We start from the raw sequence: 13,837 nt of genomic DNA on the forward strand, positions 1-13,837 counted from the left end.
GCACTTACCCCTACAGTCTGTTAAGGCTATATGGGGGATCTTTTTTGTGAGTAGTAGTAGTAGTAGTGTGTGTAGTAGTAGTAGTGTGTAGTAGTAGTAGTAGTGTGTAGTAGTAGTAGTAGTGTGTAGTAGTAGTAGTGTGTAGTAGTAGTAGTGTGTAGTAGTAGTAGTGTGTAGTAGTAGTAGTGTGTAGTAGTAGTAGTGTGTAGTAGTAGTAGTGTGTAGTAGTAGTAGTGTTAGTAGTAGTGTGTAGTAGTAGTAGTGTGTAGTAGTAGTAGTGTGTAGTAGTAGTAGTGTGTAGTAGTAGTAGTGTGTAGTAGTAGTAGTGTGTAGTAGTAGTAGTAGTGTGTAGTAGTAGTAGTGTGTAGTAGTAGTAGTAGTGTGTAGTAGTAGTAGTGTGTAGTAGTAGTGTGTAGTAGTAGTAGTGTGTAGTAGTAGTAGTGTGTAGTAGTAGTAGTGTGTAGTAGTAGTAGTGTGTAGTAGTAGTAGTGTGTAGTAGTAGTAGTGTGTAGTAGTAGTAGTGTGTAGTAGTAGTAGTGTGTAGTAGTAGTAGTGTTAGTAGTAGTGTGTAGTAGTAGTAGTGTGTAGTAGGGTGTGTGTGTAGGAGTGTGTGTGTAGTAGTGTGTGTGTGTAGGAGTGTGTGTGTGTGTAGTAGTGTGTGTTAGTGTGTGGTAGTGTGTGGTAGTGTGTGGTAGTGTGTGGTAGTGTGTGGTAGTGTGTGGTAGTGTGTGTAGTAGTGTGTGTGTGTGTAGTAGTGTGTGTGTGTAGTAGTGTGTGTGTGTGTAGTAGTGTGTGTGTAGTAGTGTGTGTGTAGTAGTGTGTGTGTGTAGTAGTGTGTGTGTGTAGTAGTGTGTGTGTGTAGTAGTGTGTGTAGTAGTGTGTGTGTGTAGTAGTGTGTGTGTAGTAGTGTGTGTGTGTAGTAGTGTGTGTAGTAGTGTGTGTGTGTAGTAGTGTGTGTGTGTAGTAGTGTGTGTGTGTAGTAGTGTGTGTGTGTGTAGTAGTGTGTGTGTAGTAGAGTGTGTGTGCAGTGTGTGTAGTAGTGTGTGTGTGTAGTAGTGTGTGCGTGTAGTAGTGTGTGCGTGTAGTAGTGTGTGCGTGTAGTAGTGTGTGCGTGTAGTAGTGTGTGCGTGTAGTAGTGTGTGCGTGTAGTAGTGTGTGCGTGTAGTAGTGTGTGCGTGTAGTAGTGTGTGTGTAGTAGTGTGTGTGTGTAGTAGTGTGTGTGTAGTAGTGTGTGTGTGTAGTAGTGTGTGTGTGTAGTAGTGTGTGTGTGTAGTAGTGTGTGTGTGTGTAGTAGGGTGTGTGTGTAGTAGTGTGTGTGTAGTAGTGTGTGTGTAGTAGTGTGTGTGTGTAGTAGTGTGTGTGTGTAGTAGTGTGTGTGTGTAGTAGTGTGTGTGTGTAGGGTGGGGGAGCACGCGTGGGTGGGGGTGTGAAGGGTCTCGCTGGCGGAGGGACACGGCACGGGCGGTGCTGCGCCGCGCGAGCTTCGCGCGCAGGGATCTCGCTGGGAAAGTTTCGTGAAGTCTTTGTGCGGTGCGACTCGCGGCGCGGAGCGACTCACCTCGCGTCTCACCTCACCTCGCTCCTCACCTCACCTCGCTACCCAGCCCGCTCCTCACCCAGCTCTACTCACCACAACATGTGAGTACGAGTGGAGTCCCCGCGAGTGCCGCGGGGAACGAGAAGGAGAGATTGGGGAGAGGGGTGAGAGACCGCGAGGGAGGAATTGGCATGGACGGGTGGAGCGGCGAAGTTGATGGTGAAGGTTCGGGGTTAGCGAGGGACGAGAAGAGACTCCGGGCGGAGAGACTCCGGGCGGAGAGCCGCGGGGAGAGTGACGAAGCAGAGGAGCTGAGGGGAAGAGACTTTGAGACGTAAAGACGAAGTGGAATGTTTATAAATGGTGCGGTGAGGGATTAAAGAGGGGGAAATGGTAAGACGGAGTGATGGAATGGGAGAGCGAACGAGAGGTGGGTTTACAGGGGGAAGGAGGCAGGACGAAGGTTGGAATGAAGCGAGTGAACAGTGAAGGAGGCGGTGGAGTGTTTTGAGTGGGACACGGGGGGGTGGTGGAGCGAGGGGCATGGTGAGGGAGCGAGCGAGGGGCATGGTGAGAGAGGGCATGGTGAGGGAGAGAGGGGCATGGTGAGAGAGCGAGGGGCATGGTGAGAGAGCGAGGGGCATGGTGAGGGAGGGCGAGGGGCATGGTGAGAGAGAGAGCGAGGGGCATGGTGAGAGAGGGCATGGTGAGGGAGCGAGGGGCATGGTAAGGGAGCGAGACAGGGAGGGAGCGAGGGGCATGGTGAGGGAGGGCATGGTGAGCGAGCGAGGGGCATGGTGAGAAAGGGCATGGTGAGGGAGCGAGGGGCATGGTGAGGGAGCGAGACAGGGAGGGAGCGAGGGGCATGGTGAGAGAGCGAGGGGCATGGTGAGGGAGAGCATGGTGAGAGAGGGCATGGTGAGGGAGCGAGGGGCATGGTGAGAGAGGGGCATGGTGAGAGAGGGGCATGGTGAGAGAGGGGCATGGTGAGAGAGGGGCATGGTGAGAGAGGGGCATGGTGAGAGAGGGGCATGGTGAGAGAGGGGCATGGTGAGGGAGCGAGGGGCATGGTGAGGGAGCGAGGGGCATGGTGAGGGAGAGCATGGTGAGAGAGGGCATGGTGAGGGAGCGAGGGGCATGGTGAGAGAGGGCATGGTGAGGGAGCGAGGGGCATGGTAAGGGAGCGAGACAGGGAGGGAGCGAGGGGCATGGTGAGGGAGGGCATGGTGAGCGAGCGAGGGGCATGGTGAGAAAGGGCATGGTGAGGGAGCGAGGGGCATGGTGAGGGAGCGAGACAGGGAGGGAGCGAGGGGCATGGTGAGAGAGCGAGGGGCATGGTGAGGGAGAGCATGGTGAGAGAGGGCATGGTGAGGGAGCGAGGGGCATGGTGAGAGAGGGGCATGGTGAGAGAGGGGCATGGTGAGAGAGGGGCATGGTGAGAGAGGGGCATGGTGAGAGAGGGGCATGGTGAGAGAGGGGCATGGTGAGAGAGGGGCATGGTGAGAGAGGGGCATGGTGAGAGAGGGGCATGGTGAGGGAGCGAGGGGTATGGTGAGGGAGCGAGGGGCATGGTGAGGGAGCGAGGGGCATGGTGAGGGAGCGAGGCAGGGAGGGAGAAGGGGGCTATGGGAGCTGGGTATGAATTTTGAGGGGAGCGAGCGAAATAAATTTAAAATCTCTGAAAAGAGGAACGAAAGTGAAGGAGGAGAGCGAGGCGGAGTCGGATGAAGAGTGGGAAGAGATTTGATGAAGAAGGGGGAGGGGGGAGAGAGTTTCAGGAGAGATAGGGGAGCTGTGTGGGTCGCTGCCCCTCGCCGGTGTCTCTGTGTCTGTCTGTCCCAGTGTCTCCGTGTCTCTGTCCCGGTGTCTCCGTGTCTCTGTCCCGGTGTCTCCGTGTCTCTGTGCCCCAGTGTCTCTGTGTCTCCGTGTCTCTGTGCCCCAGTGTCTCTGTGTCTCCGTGTCTCTGTGCCCCAGTGTCTCTGTGTCTCCGTGTCTCTGTGCCCCAGTGTCTCTGTGCCCCAGTGTCTCTGTCCCGGTGTCTCCGTGTCTCTGTGGACTACACCTTGGGCTGCGAGTCGCTCTGTGGGGGTCCCCGTATCGCCTGTAACAGACTGTAGGGGCAAGTGCTATTAGCGAGCAGCACCTATGAAAGGCCGGCACGGCACGCGAGGGGGTGGGTGGCCAGCACCACGCCCGGCCGCCTTTGTCTCCCCCAGTGGCGATGTTTACGCACCGGACCAGGGTGCTTTTGTTTTGACGCCGAGTCGACCTAGGGGAGGCCCAGGACCGGTTCGGACGATCGTTTCTGGTATTGGTGGTCGCAATGTAGCGCGCGTATTCGGGCGCTTGTCACACTGCATACTCGTGTGTCCGTGTGTGTGTTGTGTGCGTCGTGATATTGTGTGGCTGTGTGCGTCGTGATATTGTGTGCCTGTGTGCATCGTGTAGTTTGTGGCTGTGTGCGTCGTGGTGATGTTTTTGTGTGTGTTGTGCGTCGTGGTGATGTGTGGCTGTGTGCGTCGTGGTGATGTTTTTGTGTGTGTTGTGCGTCGTGGTGATGTGTGGCTGTGTGCATCGGGGTGATGTGTGTCATGCCATCGCGTCCGTTGTGCGTGGGAGAAGAGGGAATAATCCATCAGCTGTTGGCTCAGGTGCTCTTGAGCACAGGCTTGAGAGAAAGGGCACCCGCAGATTTCACGCGGCGCAGCTCAAGTAAAATGTGGACAGATATGACCGGGCGTTAATATAGACAACTTCTATTTATATGCAGCACGAGTTTACTTCTGCACACTGCCACAGGGCATAGCGTGAGACGGTATAGTCGTGAGAAGCTAGCGCAGAGCCTGGCGTGTGCACGCATCGAGCGAGTAAGCTCGTTCACTAGCCGTCCTTTCCCTGCCAAATTACTTGATGTCTTAAAACACACACATACTGTATTTTCATGCGTGGCTAGGTCATTCGGTTACAGGGGACTTGATCATGTTCAAGCTCTCTGTTTTGATGACAGCGCAGTGCGAGACGTGGCATTGTGTCGGTCTCAGATGTGCTCCTTAACCTCTGCACTATGCACACAATTGTGCGAGTGTCTATGCAGGATCTCGGATAGTACTCGATATGGACCATGAGACCAGCTAATTTATTTGTTAGAACCACCTTAGCGGCTACAATTTCTTAATGTGGGGTTATCAATTAATCCACTCATTAACCATGTAAATATATCGATGGGACTAGCATTTCGCTACCTTGAGTGGTACCAATTTCAACTCTGGCCCATGGACTAATGTTGTAGTGGCCACATACTGTGCTGAGCAGGACTCTTTTGACAAGGTCCACGGTGGCGAGATTTTAACTACCGCGCCTGCTATGGAGGAGGTCGTGGGTTGGATCCTGACCCCTGACGCCTGTATATTTGGCGTTTCAGTGCGTTCCTCGTGGTTACGTGGATTTTTCTCCAGGTCCTCCAGTTTTTCCCTCCACATTTAGAATCTATGTGCGTTTAGAGTATTTGGCTGCTATAAATTTTCATATGACAAGCCACTTCGTTGATCTATCATTTGTGGCCAGGTCACTTCTGAAAAAGACCTATACAGCTCAGTGGGCCTTTCCGTGGCTCTGCCAGTCCGAGCTGCTCTCCGTGCCATGGAGACTTGCTTGCATAGGCACACTTGCTGTCTTCAGAGTAAGCGGCTGTGGAGTTATTTTCTTTATAGAAACCCCACTTTAAGTCTGTTTGCAGGCCCCGTCCTTCCCGTGTGCCGTGCATAACACATAGTGGCATGCGTCTGTTTTTTTGTTGCTACCTGAGCCACCTGGGTGGTCTGCTTGCTTGCAATGCGCCTGGTTTTTGTGTCGAGAGCTCTCCGCTCATCAACGACTCCCTCTCTTTCTGTAAGATAGATCTGCCCGCCGAATATCTCCAGGCTTGACGACGTTCGATATCTGTCCACATTGTACCGCGCTGTTTCCACTGCACATTCCTCCCGGTTAAAACATACGTGAGGTTAATGATAATGTGCTGAAAGTTCATAATTTATGTGTTTGTATGATGCATTAAGCCCTCATGTCATCGTGGTTTCCTTGCAGACCTCAAATATCTCTTGACTTTGTTTTTGTCAAGAGTTAAAGCTCTCTTGTGCCATGCCAACACTTGGCACTAACCTAAAATGCATTGAGCGTTTGAATGCACGAATCTCAGAATGGTCTTTGGGTTTTAATTCATTATGACTGTTGATAGGTTTGTGCTAATCTGAAGATTACAGCAGATGATCACTTTGCCTGGCATCGTAACCTCCTTGCGCACAGACTGGCAGAGAATCCAGCTGGTGGCCAGAATGTCCCTCATCTGTTTTTGATTATAATCCACTCGTCTTTGCGTATAATCCACCGGTCTTAGATTATAATCCCTCAAGTCATTGAGGGAGTTTATGGTGAGCTGCATATGAACGTGGCAATGGTGCTGAGCGGTCTTCACGCTGCAGTATGCATGCCGCTTTAGTTCTGTACGCGTGTGTGGCGCAGTGTTGGCTGGATTGGTATGCGCGAGTGTGAGAGAACGATTCCCACGGCAGTGAACTGTGCCCACTCCCTACATGGCAGCGACCACTGCGGTCACACTCGGGGCTTGTACGTCGCTGCTGCTGTCGCCCTAGAAGATACGTTGTACACGCAGAGATTGCCTGAAGGATTTTGCACACACTGCTTCTGGAAAGATAGAACTTGGTTCCGTTGCGTGGTAGCCTGCCACGGAAAGGGACAGCAGCTGCCTGTGTTTGAAGTTGCCGTATGTTAGCGAGCGAGGAACAAAAGCAATAAATGGGTTAAAGAGAGCAATCAAGGACTGTGATCTTCTCGTGCCCCATCTCCGAGACTGACAAAGATGCTTGCAGGAAAGGGAAAATATCCCCGGTTGGTTTAGTGGTCATATGTCCATTGAAACTGCATCTTTCAGTTAATCGGTGCCCTAAGAAATTCACACAAACTGCTTGAAAATACAACGCATGTGAAGGCACCGTTCTCATCGTTGTGGAAGCCTCTGTGTGTTTGTAGACGCCACCGGGCATTGCGTGCCCCGCTCGGGCGCGTCTCGGTGTGGAAGTGACTCCCTGTGCCAGCCCCACGCGGTGCCTCCCGCTGTCGAGGAGTAGAGGCGGCCGTGCGGGAGAGTGCCTTCTTCAAATCACGTTTTGGTCAAAAAATAAAATAAACTGAACTTTGACCAAAAAAAATAAATCGGGTATTTTTAATCCAAATAAAACGTCCTTACGCGGTTTTCCCAGTTGGAAACTTTGTCACGTTTCACCTGCGCTTCGTTTATGCCGTGGGTCGTGAAAACTGAAATGTCTCCAAAGGTGCTGTCGTGGCAAAATACTTACACATCCACTCTACCTGTGTTTAAGCTCTTTATACAGTAACCGAGTTGCATTCTTCATTGTCATAAATATGGGCTTGTGTCTCTACTGGGCTACTACAAAGTTCGTTTCTCAACACAAAGGGGGGGACCCTGCTTGTTTAGCGATGTAATTGGAGTAATTGTTTAACCGATGTTAATTTGATTTAATGTGCAGAGTGGCTCTTTGTTGTTGCTCGGGTACTTTATGGAACAGGATCAAAGGGTTGCTTTAAAATGTCGAGGCGGTTAAGGGAAATTGTGGCTCGTTCTGTGTGAAGTATTGCAGATTTTTAAACGGTCATTTTGTGCATTGTAAGTCTCGGGTTAAAGTGCCCCACATCAGAACAAATTACACTTATAATAATCATCATACTTTCATTTTATATAGCGTCATTCATGCCAATTGCATCCCATAACGCTGTGTACGTTAATTATATATGAGGACCAATATCTATATACAGCTGCTTCCAGGCAATAAAAAACCCTACTAGCAAGCAACTTTTAAAAATAAAGAAATGACATAAAAACAAAAGGCACAAACGATACCAAAAAGTGACCACAACAGAGAAATGAGTCCATTAGGCCACATCCCAGATCACAATCCCAACCATTCCGACCTGAAGCCATAGTCGCATGCACACACAGAGGGTGTTTTCGACACTTTCACGTGGCACTGTGGCTGACATTTCACTCTTTTGATCAAGTCCCATTTAAAAGAAAAACCAACGACATTGAGGTGGTAATGCCATGAGTGCAGTATAAACATTTGAAGGTGCCGTGCCATTTGCAAGCAAGCCTGAAGAAAACTCTTTTTGTTCCATCTTTTTCTCTTTATTTCTTAAGATGCGATTCGAAATGTTTCGCAGTCCTTTGAGTTCAGCTGAGTGCAGGCTACTACTCCCGCAGATGTTTCACGCCCCGGTGTGTAAATAAATAAGTAAAAACACATTTTAGGCAGAGTTTTGGCGGGCTTGAGTGTATATACGCACACGTGGAAGCGTTACTGTGGTGTTGCATACGTCCTCACGTTTGTGCGTGTGCGCTGTTCCTCGACGATATGAAGTGCTTGCACAGATCAATGTGCGTGTGGCAGCGTCCTGCTGAGTGTAGCATTGGCGTACGATCGCTACGCGTGTAATTTTTGCCGCAAATCTACTGTCCTGTCCATCATACCCAAATTGTTCGAAAATGCTTGAGACTGGCAATGGGATTATTAATCATGTGGTGTGGAAATGGTGATTGTATCTCTCAGCTAAAATATGTTTTTGTTTTAAATACGGCACAGTACAGGCGTCCCTCGCATAACGCGCGACATGCGTTCTTGAAAAGCAGCACGTAAGTCGAATCGCGCTGCATGGAGCCTATTTTCCCATAGACATTGTACATGTCATAAGGGGGGTGGGGGGTGGAGGTGCATTACCGAAGAAAAATGTAGTATCATTTAATTTACTTCGTTTAGCCCAGGATTAACAAAGTACACATTAAGAACCAAAGAAGGTAATAGTTTTAGTAGTTTTATGCACGGAAAAAAATATTTAATGAGTTTAATCACAACAAATGTAAATAATACTTTTAAAATGACTACTTAATAAAGATTACCTTCAGGGCTTATTGAATGCTTCCGTGGGCTGCTTGCAGGTGATCCAAACAAAGGCAGCAGATCCAAGATGGATACGCCCAGCCCGTGACACTGGGGGCTGCCATGATGCGTTGACGCCATCAGATTGAGATTCTATTTGGTTAACCTTTCCACTTTTTTGTTACTTTTAATGTTTATAATTGAAGATATATTTTTTAAACATTAAATTTAACAATTGTTTAGGTTTTTTTCTTGAGTGCGTAACTGTGAAACGCGTTGCGCAAGTGTGAATTGTGTCTCCAAAAGATGCATCGCGTAACTGCGAATTCATGCTATTGGGGGGCCGAGGGACACCTGCATAGATACAGGCGTAGATACAGCCGTCGCTGTATAGAAACAGGCGTCACTGTATAGAAACAGGTGTCACTGTATAGAAACAGGTGTCACTGTATAGAAACAGGCGTCACTGTATAGAAACAGGCATCGCTGTATAGAAACAGCCGTCACTGTATAGAAACAGGTGTCACTGTATAGAAACAGCCATCACTGTATAGAAACAGGCGTCGCTGTATAGAAACAGCCATCACTGTATAGAAACAGGCGTCACTGTATAGAAACAGCCATCACTGTATAGAAACAGGCGTCACTGTATAGAAACAGGCGTCACTGTATAGAAACAGGTGTCACTGTATAGAAATAGGCGTCACTGTATAGAAACAGGCGTCACTGTATAGAAACAGGCGTCACTGTATAGAAACAGGCGTCACTGTATAGAAACAGCCGTCACTGTATAGAAACAGGCGTCACTGTATAGAAACAGGCGTCACTGTATAGAAACAGGTGTCACTGTATAGAAATAGGCGTCACTGTATAGAAACAGGCGTCACTGTATAGAAACAGGCATCACTGTATAGAAACAGGCGTCACTGTATAGAAACAGGCATCACTGTATAGAAACAGGCGTCACTGTATAGAAACAGGCGTCACTGTATAGAAACAGGCGTCACTGTATAGAAACAGGCGTCACTGTATAGAAACAGGCGTCACTGTATAGAAACAGGCGTCACTGTATAGAAACAGCCGTCGCTGTATAGAAACAGGCGTCACTGTATAGAAACAGGCGTCACTGTATATAAACAGGCGTCACTGTATATAAACAGGCGTCACTGTATAGAAACAGGCGTCACTGTATAGAAACAGGCGTCACTATAGAAACAGGCGTCACTGTATAGAAACAGGCGTCACTGTATAGAAACAGGTGTCACTGTATAGAAACAGGCGTCACTGTATAGAAACAGGCGTCACTGTATAGAAACAGGCGTCACTGTATAGAAACAGGCGTCACTGTATAGAAACAGGCGTCACTGTATAGAAACAGATGTCACTGTATAGAAACAGGCGTCACTGTATAGAAACAGCCGTCACTGTATAGAAACAGGTGTCACTGTATAGAAACAGGCGTCACTGTATAGAAACAGGCGTCCCTGTATATAAACAGGCATCACTGTATAGAAACAGGCATCACTGTATAGAAACAGGCATCACTGTATAGAAACAGGCATCACTGTATAGAAACAGCTATCGCTGTATAGAAACAGCCATCGCTGTATAGAAACAGGTGTCACTGTATAGAAACAGCCATCACTGTATGGAAACAGCCATCACTGTATAGAAACAGGTGTCACTGTATAGAAACAGGCATCACTGTATAGAAACAGCCATCGCTGTATAGAAACAGGCGTCACTGTATAGAAACAGGCATCACTGTATAGAAACAGGTGTCACTGTATAGAAACAGGCGTCACTGTATAGAAACAGGCATCACTGTATAGAAACAGGCGTCACTGTATAGAAACAGGCATCACTGTATAGAAATAGGCGGCACTGTATAGAAACAGCCATCACTGTATAGAAACAGGTGTCACTGTATAGAAACAGGCATCACTATATAGAAAAAGGCGTCGCTGTATAGAAACAGCCATCACTATAGAAACAGGCATCATTGTATAGAAACAGGCATCGCTGTATAGAAACAGCCATCGCTGTATAGAAACAGGTGTCACTGTATAGAAACAGCCATCACTGTATAGAAACAGCCATCACTGTATAGAAACAGCCGTCGCTGTATAGAAACAGGCGTCGCTGTATAGAAACAGGCGTCGCTGTATAGAAACAGGTGTCACTGTATAGAAATAGCCATCACTGTATAGAAACGGCCATCACTGTATTGAAACAGCCATCGAATCATGGAGGCTTTTACAGTGGATTGCGCTGGGAATGATAACGCAATGCATCCCGTGCAGATGAAGTGTTCCGCACCAAATTTGCAACGGTAACTTAAACAAATAAATGCACATAATTGTAATATACAATATGCAGCTAAAATATTTTAATTCAGTAAGGGTCCGGATTTTATTGACAAAAAAATCAATAGTACCCCGTCTCTCGCATAATGTCCGTGATAGTCATTTTTAGTCTCTTGATGGTCGGCGATGCGGCAATCGACTCATCTCGACGAGCTGTACATGACGCACGATTCAAAATTTAATTTTTCGATAACGGATTTTTTTATGCTAATGTTTGGCGTTGCGACATCACGGAGTAGCACTGATTTCGGATCGATTGGTACAACAGTCGCGGAGTGAAGTACGCCCCTGGAAAAAATAGTGTCCAGAAATTAAATATTTAATTGCCTCGGCCATTTAGTATTATTTGGTACCCCGGGGTACGGCCATAAGGATCAATGTAAGGTGGGGGCACCGCCAACCTTTCTCCTCCGTGACCTTCCCGTGAGTTATAGAATTCCCCACCGCCCCTCCGCTTCGTGAATTTATTTTTAAACAAAACAGACCGTGTCATGATCGTCGCCTTAATTGAGAGCGATCGTATTATAATTATTGTTTAGGCTGTTGGCCACGGAGGCTGGTGGCACTCATTATGCGCTGGCTTCGAACCAGCGATGGAGATGAGCCATGAGAAGTAAACATTCGGTATCCTAGAGGGAACCAGGACTCTGCATCAGCTTCAGATCTTTAAGGATGATCTGAGCGGTGACACGTGAAACATTCCATTTGATATTGAGTAAATTTTTCAACGAGATGCCTGGTCATACGTAAGTGCGTTGAACTTCTTCTGCACCGTACGTAGCCAAGCGCGCTAATCGGAGGTGCTGTGGAAGGATGGTAGCGAGTACTCCTGTGGAGTCTGGCTACACTTCCCAAGCCCACGTGGCAGTAGATTTCACTTTTTGGCTGGCCATCGAACAAAGACGGTCACCGCATCGCGCGCGTTTGGTTGCGCTTCTGTGGCCGTCTGGAACGCTCTTCCTTCCGATATTCGGAAGCCGCTGGAGCCATGCGCTTAAATAATCGAGATTGAAAGCTAATTTCTTTAGAACTGCTTTTGGTGTTTAGTTTGTTGTACTTCTCCCCGCACCTCTGATTATCACGGTTGTCTACGTCCGGTGCGAAAGACGTTCAACATGCACACAAGCATAAATACATTATCAATCGTGATGATATTCTTGGTTCTTTCGGTAAAGTCACGTAGAATGGAAGTAATAAAATAATAATAAAATAAAATTCTCACGACGTTTAGGCCACAACGCAAGCGGACGCTGTCTTTCCGACAGCTCTGTTCGTCACCTGAGGATGGCTGCTTGCGTTGTGGCCGAAACGTCATGAGAATTTTATTTTATTATGTTTATTTTTTATTATTTCCCTTCTACGTGACTTTACCGAAAGAACCAAGAATATTAATCCCTGCATTCACGAAAGCTTTAAATCGAAATGTAATCGTGATGATCTTCGTCAGAGGCTTTGATTTAAGAGCGAGACTCGCCTGGCTCCCTGTGCTTACCACATCCTGCCCAGGGCCAGCAGCAGCCTCTGCCCACGAGCGCTTGTCTCTGCCCCAGAGAAAAAAGAGAATGCAGAGTTTAAGTTTGATTGCAGCAGCCGTTTATGTGTAAATGATTGACCGCAACGTTGGCTGAGGTTACAATGCACACGGTGTGTGTGTGTGCCGTCTGTCTCAATATGGGGTTTTTTTGTTAGGCAGCTGTGGTTTTGTGTTTGGGTGTCTTCTGCACACATGACGGTTCAGCAATTGTGTTCTCTTACGTAGCGTGAGATGCGTTAACGCCACAAAGGTAGAGTGAGTCACATTATTCATGTTGAATGCGGAAGCATCTTCTCGATGGGTTATAACCGCAATGAAACGGCGTGGTTGTGTGTTTGAGACTAGAATATTAGAATCCAATTAATGACAGAGCCTCTGCACCTGGTGACAGCGCCAGGGCTAACCCCTCCCGCATCTCATTTCTGTGCCCGGGGAGTACGCGGGGGCAATTGAATAATAAAAGGAGCTGCACTTTCAAGTTTTCAGCGTATCTTGTTTAACCAGATGACCTGGGGCATTAGTCTGTCAATAGGGAGCGATGATTGCCACCTATAATTCCAAATCGAGTTATTCTCTGAGTAATTATTTGTAAAATCAAATTTGGACTCTGACGCTGGCACACAACAGTGTGCCGTTCCCGTTCTGCTGTAATCTGTGCAGATGCCTGCGCTAATGAAGGCGATATTGGCCACGTGAAATAAAGATTTGAGTGACAATGGCCAGCGGATCTTCAACGGCCACCGACAGCGGACGGCGCACGATATTATTACGACGGTTCTTCCACCCGCGGTAATAACCCAGGGCGGCCGCTGGCCTCCAACCTCCGTGAACCTCGCTCGCCGCTTATCACAGAGCCGCTGCCGGGCCGCGTGGCCACTCGGGCACCAGTGGGTGTTGGGGGGGGGGGACGTGAGCGGGGGGGGGACGTGAGCGGGGGGGGGACGTGAGCGGGGGGGGGGACGTGAGCGGGGGGTGACGCCAGATTGGCGATGCTCACCGCTGCTCTTTAACCCTCGCGCTCTGTAACGTACAGTCAGGGAAAAAAGTATTTGATCCCCTGCTGATTTTGTACGTTTGCCCACTGACAAAGAAATGATCAGTCTATAATTTTAATGGTAGGTTTATTTTAACAGTGAGAGACAAATGACAACACAAAAATCCAGAAAAACGCATGTCAAAAATGTTATAAATTGATTTGCATTTTAATGAGGGAAATAAGTATTTGACCCCTCTGCAAAACATGACTTAGTACTTGGTGGCAAAACCCTTGTTGGCAATCACAGAGGTCAGACGTTTTTTGTAGTTGGCCACCAGGTTTGCACACATCTCAGGAGGGATTTTGTCCCACTCCTCTTTGCAGATCTTCTCCAAGTCATTAAGGTTTCGAGGCTGACGTTTGACAACTCGAACCTTCAGCTCCCTCCACAGATTT

The 13,837-nt window shown here is 48.3% G+C and overlaps 1 protein-coding gene across 4 annotated transcripts in view; it reads left to right on the forward strand.

The window, feature by feature from the left end:
- Window positions 1-1,499: 1,499 nt before the first annotated feature.
- Window positions 1,500-13,837, forward strand: part of LOC116942803 (protocadherin Fat 1-like) — a 115,246-nt gene continuing 102,908 nt past the window's right edge. For all 4 annotated transcript variants that reach the window (XR_012941834.1, XM_076067542.1, XM_076067543.1 and 1 more), the window contains exon 1: window positions 1,500-1,638. The gene's annotated coding sequence lies outside the window, so the exon portion shown is untranslated. The remainder of the gene's footprint in view (window positions 1,639-13,837) is intronic.

The sequence above is a fragment of the Petromyzon marinus genome, chromosome 16, assembly GCF_048934315.1.
Source record: "Petromyzon marinus isolate PM22_M1 ecotype Great Lakes invasive population chromosome 16, UKy_Petmar_22M1.pri1.0, whole genome shotgun sequence".
Taxonomy (NCBI): Eukaryota; Metazoa; Chordata; class Hyperoartia; order Petromyzontiformes; family Petromyzontidae; genus Petromyzon; species Petromyzon marinus.